The 13,161-nt window shown below is 45.3% G+C and overlaps 1 protein-coding gene and 1 long non-coding RNA gene across 2 annotated transcripts in view; one reads left to right on the top strand and one right to left on the bottom strand.

Moving 5' to 3' along the window:
• Positions 1 to 13,161, bottom strand: part of LOC310642465 — a 477,812-nt gene that overhangs the window by 369,036 nt on the left and 95,615 nt on the right. The gene's annotated exons all lie outside the window — the stretch shown is intronic.
• Positions 1 to 13,161, top strand: part of NRF1 (nuclear respiratory factor 1) — a 40,815-nt gene that overhangs the window by 4,049 nt on the left and 23,605 nt on the right. The window lies entirely within an intron of this gene.

Genomic DNA, 13,161 nt, shown 5'->3' with positions numbered 1-13,161 from the left:
GTCACTACCTCCATTTCTTCCCCATCTATTTGCCAGGAATTGAGAGGGCCAGATGCCATGATCTTGGTTTTCTTAATGTTAAGTTTCAACCCAAGTTTTGCACTCTCCTTCTTCACCTGTAACAAGAGGCTCTTTAGTTCTTCTTCACTTTCTGCCATTAGAGTGGTATCATCTGCATATCTTAGGTTGTTGATATTTCTTCCGGCAATCTTAATTCCAACTTTTGATTCATCTAGCCCTGCCTTTCTCATGATGTGCTCTGCATATAAGTTAAATAGGCAGGGCGACAGTATACAGCCTTGCCGGACTCCTTTCCCAATTTTGAACCAATCAGTGGTTCCGTGTCCAGTTCTCACTGTTGCTTCTTGACCCGCATATAGGTTTCTCAAGAGACAAATAAGATGGTCTGGTACTCCCATCTCTTTAAGAACTTGCCACAGTTTGTTATGATCCACACAATCAAAGGCTTTAGCATAGTCAATGAAGCAGAAGTAGATGTTTTTCTGGAACTCCCTAGCTTTCTCCATGATCCAGCGTATGTTGGCAATTTGATCTCTAGTTCCTCTGCCTCTTCGAAATCCTGCCTGCACTTCTGGTAGTTCTCGATCCACATACTGCTGAAGTCTAGCTTGTAGGATTTTAAGCATGACTTTACTAGCATGAGAAATGAGTGCAATGGTGCGATAGTTTGAACATTCTTTGGCACTGCCTTTCTTTGGAATTGGAATGTAAACTGATCTTTTCCAATCCTGTGGCCATTGTTGAGTTTTCCAAATTTGCTGGCAAATTGAGTGTAGCACTTTTACTGCATTGTCTTTTAAGATTTTGAATAGCTCAGCTGGAATACTGTCACTTCCACTAGCTTTGTTGTTGCTCAGCTTTTCTAAGGCCCACTTCACTTCACATTCTAGGATGTCTGGCTCGAGGTCAGTGACCACCTCATTGTGATTATCAGGGACGTTAAGCTCATTCTTGTATAGTTCTTCTGTGTAATTTTGCCACCTCTTCTTAATCTCTTCTGCCTCTGTTAGGTCCCTGCCATTTTGGTCCTTTATCATGCCCATTTTTGCATTAAACGTTCCCTTCATTTCTCCAATTTTCTTGAAAAGATCTCTGGTCCTCCCTATTCTATTATTTTCTTCTATTTCTTTGCACTGTTCATTGAAGAAGGCATTCTTATCTCTTCTAGCTATTCTCTGGAATTCTGCATTCAATTGGGTGTATCTTTCTTTTTCTCCCTTGCCTTTCGCTTCCCTCCTTTCCTCAGCTATTTGCAAAGCTTCCTCAGACAGCCATTTTGCTTTCTTGCATTTCTTTTTCTTTGGGATGGTTTTGGTTGCTACCTGTTGTACAATGTCGCGAACCTCTGTCCATAGTTCTTCAGGCACTCTGTCTATCAGATCTAATTCCTTAAATCTATTTGTCACCTCTACTGTATATTCAACAGGGATATGATTTAATTCATACCTGAGTGGCCTAGTGCTTTTCCCTACTTTCTTCAGTTTAAGCCTAAACTTTGCAAGGAGAAGCTCATGGTCTGAGCCACAGTCAGCTCCTGGTCTTGTTTTTACTGACTGTATAGAGCTTCTCCATCTTTGGCTGCAGAGCATATAGTCAATCTGATTTCTGTGTTGACCATCTGGTGATGTCCATGTGTAGAGCCGTCTCTTGGGTTGTTGGAAAAGAGTGTTTGCTATGACCATTGTATTCTCTTGACAGAATTCTATCAGCCTGTGCCCTGCTTCATTTTGCACTCCAAGGCCAAACTTGCCTGTTATTCCAGTTATCTTTTGGCTTCCTACTTTAGCATTCCAATCCCCCATGATGATAAGAACATCATTTTTTGGTGTTAGTTCTATAAGGTGCTGTAGTGCTTCATAGAACTGGTCAATTTCATCCTCTTCAGCACTGGTGGTTGGGGCATAGACCTGGACTACTGTGATATTGAATGGTTTGCCTTGGATTCGAACTGAGATCATTCTGTCATTTTGAGGATTGTATCCCAGTATTGCTTTTCCTACTCTTTTATTGACTATGAAGGCTACTCCATTTCTTCTGAAGGATTCTTGCCCACAGTAGTATACCTGATGGTCATCTGAATTAAATTCACCCATTCCTGTCCATTTTAGTTCGCTGATACCTAAGATGTCAATGTTCAGTCTTGTCATCTCTTGTTTGACCACGTCCAGTTTTCCTTGATTCATGGATCTTACATTCCAGGTTCCTATGGAGAAAAAATCTTTACAGCATCGGACTTTCCTTTCACCACCAGACATATCCACAGCTGAGCGTCCTTTCGGCTTTGGCCCAGTCGCTTCATTCTTTCTGGCGCTACTAGTACTAGCCCTCTGCTCTTCCCCAGTAGCATATTGGACACCTTCCGACCTGAGGGGCTCATCTTCCAGCGTCATATCGTTTTGCCTTTTGGTACTGTCCATAGGGTTTTCATGGCAAAGATACTGGAGTGGTTTGCCATTTCCTTCTCCAGTGGATCACGTTTTGTCAGAACTCTCTGCTATGACCTGTCCGTCTTGGGTGGCCCTGCACGGCATAGCTCATAGCTTCATTGAATTACGCAAGCCCCTTCGCCACGACAAGGCAGTAATCCATGAAGGGGAAAACACAATATACAAAGTTAAAAATAAATTAAATTACATTAGCCCCAACAAGTAAATCACATTCTAAAAATTTAAAATTCCAATCCCTCGGTCCAATATAAATTTTCTTAAATACACACACACACACACACACTCACACTTACTACACAGCTAAGTGAATCTGCCTTCTCCCCATTGACTTTGCTTGTCATACGGTTGCGAAAGGGCATCGATCATGTGAACCCGGGTTCACTGCAACCGTCGTAAGTATGAGTCAGTTGTCAAGCGTCTGAATTTAAATCACAGGAGCACGTGTGTGAAAAATGGCCATAAGTCCCTTTTTTTTCCATTGCTGTAACTTCAAACGGTCACTAGATGAACTTTCCTAAGCCGAGGACTTAGGGGGGGTTGCCTCGCTTTCTAAGTGGGGGGAAAAGGAGGTTTAAATTCCACCCAAGGGTGGATCGGCATTTATTTTGATTTTATTTGTCTTTTGGGGGAGGCCTGTGGTGCAGGAAAGACCCTTTGATCAAAGCAACGTAAGTAGTAAGTTTGGGGTGTGCCGGAGGGCCTTCTTTGACCCCACTTCCTCGATGGGAAAAAAGGAGGTTAAATGTCATGGAAAGGGCGGTCCCCCGTTTATTTTGATTTTAATTTCTCTTTTGGAAGAGAGCCTTCGATCAAAAGTTCAGGGGTCCACTCCGGAAGGCCTTTTTCCAGCTCGGTCTGGCTGAAGATTGCCGTTAGGGAGACTTTATTATTGGGGTGGGGGAGAAATACACGGGCGTGTATCCTTCTTTTAAAAAGCAGAAGATGGCTTTTTTTGTTTGTTTTTTAATCCCCTTTCCTTCCTGGGACTGAGTTGGTTCTCCAGCTTTCCTTGACATTTCCTGAGTTGCGGAAGAGGAGCTGGAAGATTCTGTCCCTGGGAAAGGAACAAGCGGGGAGGGCGGATTAACTCTGCAATATATCCCCGTCGAGGTGGTACATCACTTTTATTTCCTCATGCTGGAGAGATTCCAAATTGCTCTTCTGCTCTCTTGCTAGCTAGTTGCAAAATTAATCGGGCTGACGCTGTGGTTTGCGTCTGTTCCTTTTAGGCTCTGGTGGTGGGGGGGGGGGGCAAGCAAATGTGGCCATGGGATGCTGTTCCCATATTGTGGGGTTCTCGGAGCTTTTTTCTGAACTGGGCTGTTGGCTTGCAGACGTTTCATCCCCCCAACTAGGGAACATCATCAGTACTAGAAGGAGTTGGTGTGTAAAATCACTCCACTCCCTTGTATAACTGATGTCGCGGCTTGGTTAGGTCATGAAACGTCTGCAAGAAAATAAGCATCAAGGACTCCACAGTCCTCCTCCTCCTCTCCACAACACCCCCCCCTCTCTCTCTTCTAGCACTGATGACGTTCCCTAGTTGGGTCATGAAAGGTCTGCAAGAACCTACCAAGCTCAGAGAGCACCAAGGACCCCACACTCCTCCTCTTCCTCCTCCTCCCTTCCCCCCCTCCTCCTCCTCTGCACAAACCCCCCTCCCTTCTAACACTGATGCTGTCCCCTAGTTGGGTCATGAAACATCTGCAAGAAAAAAAACCAAGCACAGAGAGTACCAGGGACCCGTAATCCTCCTCCCCACCTCTACAACCCCCCCCTCCCTTCTAGCACTGATGATGTTCCCTGCTTGGGTCCTGAAACGTCTGCATTAAAACCACTAAACTCAGGAGACACCCGAGCATCCCCTTGCTACAGATACTCTTATTTTTCTGCAAATCGGTCTGCAAGCACTCATATCGGGAAGCCCATTCTCCTTAGCCTCCAACACCCCCATAGATTGCAGCCGCCAGTTAATGGGGAAGGGTCCGGCCATCCCCGGTCTCCCCCTTGTGACGCTGGGCGGCAAGAACTGGCAGCGCTGCCTTTGTCTCTTCGTGTCTCGCAGAGGGATTTGGAAAAGAATCCTTTTTCCTATGATGATGATGATTACTATTATTATTATTATTATTATTATTATTATTATTATTATTATTATTATTATTATTATTATTATTATTATTATTCCTGTTCAATCTCATGACCAGGCCAGGGATATGTGCAAATCACCCTGGGAGATCGCTCTGCCTTCAGCCAACGGGTCCCAGAGGATCCCAGCCGTAAATTTGGTAGAAAAAGGGGCAAAGTCTTTTTCCTACCACGGACACTCAGGAGCTTTGAGCGCAGTTAAAGTCCTGGATTCCTTGAGAACTAGAAACCCGACGGGGTGGGATCCTGCTTTGCAATAACCCACCCCAGCCTTTGAGAAAAGAAAGCTATCCATAAGAGAGAGAGAGAGAGATTTTGGAGGCGGGGGGGGGGGGACCGTTCCACTGGATCCAAGAAGGGGGGGGGGGAAGCCCGTTTAGCCTAATAGGGTTAGACCAGGGGTCGGCAACCTCGGCTCTTTTATGACTCGTGGACTTCAACTCCCAGAATTCCTGAGCCAGCATAGCTGGCTCAGGAATTCTGGGAGTTGAAGTCCACGAGTCATAAAAGAGCCGAGGTTGCCGACCCCTGGGTTAGACCGAGGCTGCAGCTGTTCTCCAAACGGGAGGATTTTTCTGGGATTATATCGGGGACAGGAGGCACCGCGCGTATAAGGCTTTGATTTTTTTAAAAAAAAGTCCTTTTTGTCTGGCAAGAGATAGGGCGGGATAAACACCCGGCCATCTGCTCACCCAGGAGAGAGACCGGTGACTCCTTGTTAAGGCAACCCCCCCCCCCCAAAAAAAAACAAGATCTCTACTAAATTTGAATCCCGGCCTCTGTGCCTGCCGCTCAAAGGGTAAAAGTCCCCTCTCCCCACTGATGCAAACTTAAATGCCTTTTGATTTCCCAGCCTCCTCCTCCTCCTCCGCTTCACTTTTAAACAATTCTCCAATCCCACATCAAAAGGCAACACAGGTAAGTCCCTGACTTCCAACGGCTTCGCTTAGAGACCGTCCGAATTTTCAAGGGCCCTGAAAAAAGGGGACATAAGGATCGTTTTTCACACTTACCACCATTGCAGCATCCCCCAGGGCAGAGGTAGGCAACCTTGGCTCTTTTGTGACTCGTGGACTTCAACTCCCAGAATTCCTGAGGCAGCATGGGGGGAACTATGGCCCCCCTCGTGGACTTCAACTCCCAGAATTCCTGGCTGGCTGGGGCAGGGGTAGGCAACCTTGGCTCTTTTATGACTCGTGGACTTCAACTCCCAGAATTCCTGAGCCAGCCACGCTGAGGGGAAAGGGAGAGGTTTCCAAGCTGAGCCATGCTGGCTTAGGAATTCTGGGAGTTGAAGTCCACAAGTCATGAAGGGGCCATAGTTCCCCTATGCTGGCTGAGGAATTCTGGGAGTTGAAGTCTACGAGTCATGAAGGGGCCATAGTTCCCCTATGCTGGCTGAGGAATTCTGGAAGTTGAAGTCCACGAGTCATGAGGGGGCCATAGTTCCCCCATGCTGGCTCAGGAATTCTGGGAGTTGAAGTCTGCCAGTCATGAAGGGGCCATAGTTGCCCCAGGTTGGCTCAGGAATTCTGGGAGTTGAAGTCCACGAGTCATAAAAGCCAAGGTTGTCTACCCCTGCCCCAGAGTCACGTGTTCCAAATTCAGACGTTTGACAATGGGCTGGTATTTATGACGGGTCCCGGGGTTGCGTAATCCCCTTTCGTGACCTCCTCATGAGCAAAGCTGATGGGGGAAGCTTGATTCCAAATTAAAAAAATCGCGTTCCTAACTTAACAACTGCAGACATTCCCTTAACAATGGTGGCAAGAAAAGTTGGGCCCAAGCTCACTTCACGACTGTCTCGCTTAGCAACAGAAATTTGGGGTTGCATTGGGATTGTAAGTCAATCAGAATAGAGCCGGAAGGGACCTGAGAGGTCTTCTAGTCCAACCCTCTACCATTCAACAAGTGGCTCTCCAGTCTCTTCTTCCAAACCTCCAGTGATAAGAGCACCCACAACTTCTGGAGGCCAGCTGATCCTCTGTTTAATTGATCTGGGATTATGCAATAACAGAATAACAGAGTCGGAAGGGACCTTGGAGGTCATCTAGTCCAACCCCTTCTCGGAGAGGAGACCCTAGGATTATACAGTAACAGAATAACAGAATCGGAAGGGGACCTTGGAGGTCTTCTGGTGGCCAGCTGTTCCACTGGTTAACTGTCCTCGCTGTTAAGTTTCTCCTTAATTCCAGGTTGCTTCTCTCTTCGGTCAGTTTCCAACCATTGTTTCTTCTCCTGCCTTCTGGTGCTTTGGAGAATAATTGGACCCCTCTTCTTTGGGGCAGCCCCTCAAATATCATGTCTCCCCTATTTCTTTTCTTTAGACTCACTAGCCAAAACCAAGTCCCACAGTCATTCTTTCTATGGTTTGGTCTCCAGCCCCTTAATCCTCTTAGTTGCTCTTCTCTGCATTTTTCCCAAAGTCTCAACATCTTTTTTTGTAACGTGGGGACCAAATCGATGTAGGATTCCAAGTGTGACCTTATTAAGGATTTTTTTAAAAGCGGTACTAATAACTTCACGTGATTTCGATTCTTCTATGCCTCTGTTTATACAACCCAGCACTGTATTAGCTTGTCTTCTGGAGCGTCGGCTATTCCTGCCAGCTTAGTGGACTACTTGTGTATAGTAATCCTTTGAAGGTGTCCAGGTTAAAACTTTTTTATGCAAAACCAAGTCTTCAGGAGGTGATTTAGGATTACAATCCATTCTTTTTCTGCTCTCTAGCAGAGTCTTCACTTTCTGCCGTTATCTAAAATAAATTCTTTTTCCTGTAGCACCCCCGCTTCTAATGGAATCAAAGTTGACTTCTAAAAAGGAGAGGCACGGCTCTGCAATGGAAGAGTAGACCACACAATCGTTAAGTGAATTTTGCCCCATTTTATGAGCTTTCTTGACACAGTTGTGACGTGAATCCCCGCGGATGTTAAGTTAGCAACACGGTCGTTAAGCGAATCCAGCTACCCCAGTGACTTTGCTTGTCAGACGGTCGCAAAAGGGGCTGCAGCGGTCCTAAATCTGAGACGGTTGCCAAGCGGCTGAATTTTGATGGTCGTTAAGTGTGAAAAATAAGTCTCTTTTTTAAGTGCCGTTGTATCTTTGAACGGTCACTAGTTGTAAGTCAAGCATCATTTTTGCAAACTCTCTTTTGAGTTGCGTATGAGATGTGAATCTGTTTGCTCAATTAACAATGTAACTTTGAATGGTCATTAAATGAACTCTCCTTAAGTCAGGGACCACCTGCGCGCAATAATTTTGAATTCCCTTTTGCTAAACCAAAGAGTTTAGGATTGTCCAGGACTTGGCAGGGTTGAGCAGAGCATCTAAAAACAACTTCCAGTGCAAAGAACGGAAGATTTGATGCTTAAGTTGGTATCAGACCTTTTTTTTTTTGCAGAAATGAATTATAACGGAGGCAGCAGCTACCATTAGCTCGCTGTTGATGAACTCTAGTTATATATAGAATATGAGCTGGGTTTTTTCAGGAGAAAAATAAAGACAGGAAATGATTAAAGACGAGAGCACGGCCTTCAACGCAGCTCTTCACCGCCTTGCAAGGTTTCTCGAAGAGTTGATACCACCAGATGAGTTTTCTCCTAGCAGAGGTTGAACACACGGGCGGACCGTTTGTGATGAGTCTCTGCGGAGTTTTTGCTTTTGAAATGAGCCTTCATCACCCAGATCTGAGAACAACGCAGCTAGTTTTCGACTTACAGCTCACACTTAAAAACCGTTGCAGCATTTCGGCCACGTGATCAAAATCCGTAGGCTTGGCAACTGGCGTGTACTTGCGACGGTTGCAGCCTGCTGGGCCCACGCGATCCCCTTTCACAGCCTTCTGACAAGCAAAGTCAATGGGGGAAGCCGGATTCATTTAAGAGCGACAATTCATTGAACAACTGCAGTGACTCACTTAGCAACGCTCGTAAAAATGGGGCAAAAAAACTCACTGAACAACCGTCCTGCTTGGCAACAGAAATTTGAGGCTCAGCTGCGTTCGTCAGCTCCCTGTAATTGAATTAAAAAATCCAGAAAATAGTGTTCAGCGTTCTTACATTTTTTTTTCATTTTGAAGGCAACGCAAATTTTGTGTCCTGCAACACAGTGAAAAATGCCTGGCTGAAGCAGTTCTACTTGGTATTGTATCTTCTTAGTAAACCTCTCGTCCCGCCTTCCATCAGCTTCAGCCATCTTGGGCAAAGCCCGTCCTGCTTGGGGCCGATTAAGCCTTGCAAGATATCTTTGCTGCTCCAGGTTGGGAGAAGCCGGTGCAAAGTCCGAGGAGCAGGTTTTGCACTCAAGCCAGGCCACAAACAAAGGCTCGGCGTTGGAGCAAGTCTCCGCCCTCGTTTCCATCTACTGGTAGTCCTTATCTTGCAACAGTTCACTTAGCGACCGTTTGAAGTTACAACGGCACAGAACAAAGTGGCGTGGCCATTTTTCCTACTTAATGACCGTTTGCATTATCCCTGTGGTCACCGGGATCAAAATTCGGATGCTTGGCGACAGACTCCTAATTATGACGGTCGTGGCGTCCTGGGGTCACGTGATCCCCTTTTGCGACCTTCCAACCAGCAAAGTCAATGGGGAAGTCAGACTCACTTAACAACCGTGTTACTACGATAACTGCAGTTAAGTGGCTAACTTAACAACTGTGGCGAGGAAGGTCGTAAAACAGGGAAAAATTCACTTAACAAATATCTCACTGTGACACCAGAAATTTGGAGCTCAATTGTAGTTCTAAGTAGAGGACTAGCGGTATAGTGGCTAGAATAGCCCATGTTTCATATATAGGTAATTCGTAACTTGGAACTATTCGCTTAGCGACCAAAATTACAGCGGCACTAACCAAAGTTTTTCCCACGTGTGACGGTTGTTGCAGCATCCCCCGGGGTCACGTAATCAAAATTCAGACTCTTGGCAACCGGCTCCTATTTATGACGGTTTCTGAGTCACAGGATCCCCTTTTGCGACCTTCTGACAAGCAAAGTCACTGGGGTGGGGGATCCAGATTCACTTAACGACCGTGTTGCTAACTTAACAACTGCAGTGATTCGCTTAGCAACTGCGGCAAGAAAGCTCGTAAAAATGGGGCAAAACTCACTTAACATCTGTCTCGCTTAGCAATGGAAATTTGGGGCTCAGTTGTCATAAGTCAAGGACTACCTGTATTATTATAAAACTTTCATTCCTTAAACCTGAACCTCAGTCAGCTGAACACTCAAATTGACTGGCACTAATGGCTGACATGGGTTGCTGCCAGCATCCTAGGTATCAACCAGGTATCTCCTTAAAATGCAAAATGTTCCGAGTAGCGCAGGTTTTTTGTAGCTTTGCTGGAGTTATTGCAGGAAGCTGCAATTTCTTGATGTGTTTTGCAAAGTTTTTGGACGTAGTTCCCAGTGCCCCGATGACAATGGGTGTTGTTGTTGTTGTTTGTTTATTGTTATTATTGTTATTATTCATCGCACAGTCAGCCGGATGTTAAGACTGGATTTGGCATTTTTGTCTACCTTTCAAATTATTATTATTATTATTGAACATCGCACAGTCAGCCAGATGTTCGGACTGGATTTGGCATTTTTGTCTACCCATCGAGTCCTTCCCAAGGACCTGGGATAGGCAGATGTGGATGTTTGATGGTGTTACGGATATCGCCGCAGGATGGAAGCAGTTCCTAGTAAGGCCGCCTTTTGCAATTGACTGATGGCGAATTTGTCAATGCCGACGATGGTGTTCAAGTGGTGCTCCCGTTGTTTTGGGATTGCACCCAAGGCGCCTCTTACTATTGGCACTACTACCCTTGCTTGCCTTTGCCACAGTCTTTCTATGTCTATTTGTAGGACCGTCTTCGTATTTTGTCATCTTCTCCAGTTCTTTCTCGTCTATTCTGCTGTCTCCAGGCACTGCCACGTCCACTATCCAGACTTTATTTGTCTTTCTTACCAACAATTGTTAAGTCCGGGGTGTTATCTGGCAGGTGCTTGTCAGTTTGTATTCTGAAGTCCCAGAGCAGTTTAACTTTTATCATTTTCTATGACTTTTCTCTATTTTATGATCCCACCAGTTCTTGCTTACAGGCAAATTATATTTTTTGCAGATCTTCCAAGGCACCATTGCTGCTACTTTGTCGTGCCGCTGCTTGCAGTCACTCTGTGCGATCTTCTTGCAGCAGCTTACCAGGTGGTCCACTGTTTCTTCAGCTTCTTTGCACAGGCGGCACTTGTTGTTGTCTTCTCAATTTTGACTTTGTATGGATTTGTCCTTAAGGCTTGGTCTTGTGCAGCCAGAATTAGTCCCTTGGTCTCTTCAACTTTCCTGCTCTTAGTCATTGCCAGGTCTTGTTATTATCTGTTTTCCCAGCTATTTTTTTTATTGTACTGGCCATGTAGTGCTTTGTCTTCCCATGCCTCTATTCTGTTATTGTTGTTGTTGTTATAAAACTTTTATTCATAAAACATGAAACTCAGTCAACTGAACACTTATTTATTTATTTATTTTATTATTTTATTTTATCACATTTATATACCGCCCTTTCCCGAAGGACTCAGGGCGGTTTACAGGGTAAATTAAAAAACAAAGATACAAAAGTTAAAAACAGATTTAAAAAAATTATATTCGTCCCTGCATAAGTAAAACCCCAGTTAGAATTAAGATTAAAGCTAAAATTAGAATCCTCAGCCTGGGCCAGAGAGCTCGAAGAGCCAGGTCTTCAGGTCCCGTCGGAATGAGCATAGGTCAGGGGCAGTCCTGAGCTCCACTGGCAGCTGGTTCCAGAGGGCAGGCGCCCCCACTGAGAAGGCCCTACCCCTGGGTGTTACCCGCCGGCAATCTTTTACCGGCGGTACCCTAAGAAGACCCTCCCTGTGGGAGCGCACTGGACGAAGGGAGCTTGATGCCGGCAGCAGGTGTTCCCTCAGATATCCCGGACCCAGGCCATTTAGGGCTTTAGAGGTCATCACCACTTAAATTGACTGGCACTGATGGTTGACACGGGTTGCTGCCAGCATCCTAGGTATCAACCAGGTCTCTCCTTAAAATGTAAGATGTTCCGAGCGGCGCACTTTTTTGTAGCTTTGCTGGAGTTATTGCAGGAAGCTGCAATTTCTTGATGTGTTTTGCAAAGTTTTTGGACATCGATCCCAGTGCCCCGATGACAATGGGTATCCCTGTTACGCGTTTCATCCATAATCGCGCAGTTTCGATGGCCAGGTCGTGGTATTTTGTAATTTTTTCCAGTTCATTTTCTTTGACTCTGGCATCTCCTGGTACAGCGATATCAATCAGCTGTACGCTTCGGTTCTCTAGGACTGCGATATCTGGTGTGTTGCGTTCCAAATGGCAATCTGTCTGTATTATTATTATTATTATTATTATTATTATTATTATTATTATTATTATTATTATTATTATTATTATTATTATTATTATTTCTTCTTAAGTTCAAATGATACTCAACTTGGGGCGGTGATAAATAAAAACCGCCCAGGTGGCAGACGCTAGGAGAAAGAGAAGCCATCCCAGTAAAATAGCCTTGTTCAATCGAAAGAGCCTCGTGGGCCAAGCCTTCAGGATCAAATTACCTGGGCAGGTGTGATCAAAGCCAGACACACCCCAAGTAGCCTGGTCCCTCCAGGCCTTGCAGGGCATTGCCCGGAAGCAAACTGGCAACCCAAAGGATAGGTGAAATATAATACAGGTAGTCCCCGACTTACAACCAGTCAAAGTGGCAAAAGACTGCCCAGAAACGACTTAACAACCTGGTTGTTTAAAATATCCAGCAGCTGACCGCCCCCACCTGATTGTGATAGCCCTTTTAGGCACGTGACGACCAGTCGGTATTTACAGCTGTTTATAGCGTCATGGGCCTGCGACTTTTTCGGCAATTTTTGCCACAAAGTGGTGTTTACTTCTATTTTCCGATAAAAGCCACCCATTGGATAAAATGGGTTTGTAACAACACACACACACACACAGAGGTTGGTTTAACTTCCGCTGCAAAAAAAAAAAAGTAAAATCGGGTGATTTAAAATCAGCCCACTTAACAGCCGTCGTACGTTCTGGGTTCAATTACGGTCATAAGTGGAAGACTAGTGCAAGGTGAGTCCGTTTACTCATTGGCTAATCGGCACCCCTCAATCAGCTTGCAGGCCTTGGGGGAATCCCACTCAAATCTGCGGTTCCTCCAAATGCTTTTTGTGTTTATTTTTTAGTCTTGAGGACTAGCAACTTGAACGGGTCATAAAGGTTTATTCTACTCCGTAGCACCTCTTGACTGACCATTGGATAGTTTTCGGGCGCAGTTTGCGTCTTGCAGTCTCTGGTTTCCTGGATTCAGGAGTTTGCATTTTACTACTCTCGGGAAAAACTATTATTTCTTCAATGCAGCTAGTCCTCAACTTAACAGCTGTAACTTGAGCCCAGCATTTTTGATGCTGAGCGAAACAATTGTCCCATTTTGCGACCTTTCTCGCCACCGTTGTTAGGTGAATCACTGCAGTCGCGAAGCTAATAACACGGTTGTTAAACGGACACAACGTCCCCC

The sequence above is a fragment of the Vipera ursinii genome (genome assembly GCF_947247035.1).
Source record: "Vipera ursinii genome assembly, chromosome: 6".
Taxonomy (NCBI): Eukaryota; Metazoa; Chordata; class Lepidosauria; order Squamata; family Viperidae; genus Vipera; species Vipera ursinii.
The sequence above is the reverse complement of the archived record's forward strand: the minus strand, read 5'-3'. Positions and strand labels throughout refer to the sequence as shown.